The sequence below is a fragment of the Zalophus californianus genome, chromosome 12 (assembly GCF_009762305.2).
Source record: "Zalophus californianus isolate mZalCal1 chromosome 12, mZalCal1.pri.v2, whole genome shotgun sequence".
In the NCBI taxonomy this organism is placed as follows: Eukaryota; Metazoa; Chordata; class Mammalia; order Carnivora; family Otariidae; genus Zalophus; species Zalophus californianus.
Genome location: NC_045606.1, coordinates 31,648,578 through 31,650,626, shown reverse-complemented (window position 1 = coordinate 31,650,626; position 2,049 = coordinate 31,648,578). Strand labels below are relative to the sequence as shown.

The following is a 2,049-nucleotide window of genomic DNA, read 5'->3' as shown; positions in this document are numbered from 1 at the left end:
GTCTGTTCACCCCCACACACTTAAGAGATGGAAGTGAGCATTCACGAGACTAAAAGCAATAGGTTTCCAATCTGCTAGCATGCTTTGCATAGTCCTGCAGGATCCAAAGTACATATTCAACCCCTATTAAAGTATTCTCCATTTCCACCGAAATTATGGTAAGAAAATTTCCATTTTTATAGTCTGTTAAAACTAATGTTTTCAACTCACACTTTTATGAAAAGTCCTCATATGCTCATAAAGCCCATAGGCTGTTTTCTTAGCCTAAGATTCTTCACCTAAAGCCCTCTCTAATCTTCTCTAACTGGTCATTCTAATCTATTCCCTACTACTGAGCGAATCCAGACATCCTGTGCTGCCACAGATCTAATCACTGTTCTCTGAAGTCTGGCCTTGTTGCATCTCTACCTACTCCACTCTCCACCCCCAGTCAGGACTCTTTTTCAATCTCCATTTTCAATGAAACTGTGAATTTGATTAATTCACACAGTAAAGAACTAATTGGAGGGATAGTGGGGAGTTCACAGAATCAACTGGAAAGCCAGAGAACTTTACGTGGAAGGAAATTAAGAAAGGAAGAAATCTCTGCCTTAAACTTATGAGTAAGTAAAGTAACAATTTGGGGTGACACCTGAATCCTCACTGCTAATGTGAGATGAATTTGTGAGTGAATACAGGTTGCCCCTCAGGTGATCTGCCTACTTGGTAGGATGCCTGGGAGTCATGATCTGCCCGTCCCCCTTTAACACTGAAAGAGTAGACTGGTAATAAATTAATAATTGAGATTGAGAAGGTGCTTGTTTCCTACAAGTAATAAACAGGGTTAATCCAAGGAAGGAAGGAAGGAAGGAAGGAAGGAAGGAAGGAAGGAAGGAAGGAAGGAAGGAAGGAAGGTAGGAAGGAAGGAAGGAAGGAAGGAAGGAAGGAAGGAAGGAAGGAAGGAAGGAAGGAAGGAAGAAGGAAGGAAGGAAGGAAGGAAGGAAGGAAGGAAGGAAGGAAGGAAGGAAGGAAGGAAGGAGGGAAGAAGGAAGGAAGGAAGGAAGGAAGGAAGGAAGGAAGGAAGGAAGGAAGGAGGGAAGGAAGGGAGGGAAGGAAGGAACCCAAGATTATTTCATAGGAATGATCTGTTGGGGAGACCCTCAATGTTATCAGTCATCCTTACACTACTTGGCCCTCTGGTCTTCTGCAATCACAGCAAATGATCTCTCTCCCTATCCTTTCCCTTTTTTTTATTTCCACAAGATTTAAAGTCCCAGGAAAGAACACACACTTACCCATGGCTGACTCACGTGCGCACAACTCAAAAACCATGGGGCAAGGGAAAGTTACTTAATATTAGAAATTAGTCAAATGTATTATTTGGGGCACATAATATCATTGTTTTTACAAAATCCCAAAAGACTATATTAAAAATAATTAGAATTCAAGGGAGATATCCACAAAGCAACTGGGCACAGACATATATGCAAAAACTCAATGTCTCCCTTATACAAAAACAAAGAAAACTGCAATGCCGAAGACATCAATCACTTAAAAAGGAAAAACAAATAAAAATCCTTATGAAGAAAACTATAGAGGCGCCTGGGTGGTTCAGTCAGTTAAGCATCCAACTTTTGCTCTCGGCTCAGGTCATGATCTCAGGGTCCTGGAATTGAGCCCTGTGTAGGACTACACTCAGTGGGGAGTCAGCATGAGGGTTCTCTCTCTCTCTCTCTCTCTCTCTCTCTCTCTCTCTCTGCCCCTCCCCCCTGCTCATGGACACTCTCTCTTTCTCTCTCAAATAAACAAATCTTTATTTTTTTATTTAAATTCAATTAGCCAACATATAGTACATCATTAGTTTCAGGTGTAGTGTTCAATAAATAAATCTTTTAAAAAGAAGAAAACTATAAACACTAATTTAGATGTGTGACAGAAGAATTGAATAAATAAAAACATTCATTATTTTTGGATGGAGAGATTGAGTATTTTAAAGTAACTCTTTGTTACTTTACCTATAATCCAGGATGAATATGGATTAAGATTTGTAACCATGCCTCTCCTTACTGA

General features: G+C 40.0%; 1 non-coding gene across 1 annotated transcript; it reads left to right on the top strand.

Annotated features, from left to right (window-relative positions):
- Window positions 1-585: 585 nt before the first annotated feature.
- On the top strand, window positions 586-735 carry LOC113912118. Its single transcript, XR_004819495.1, has one exon. It is a non-coding gene; the product is annotated as a U12 minor spliceosomal RNA (small nuclear RNA).
- Window positions 736-2,049: the final 1,314 nt, after the last annotated feature.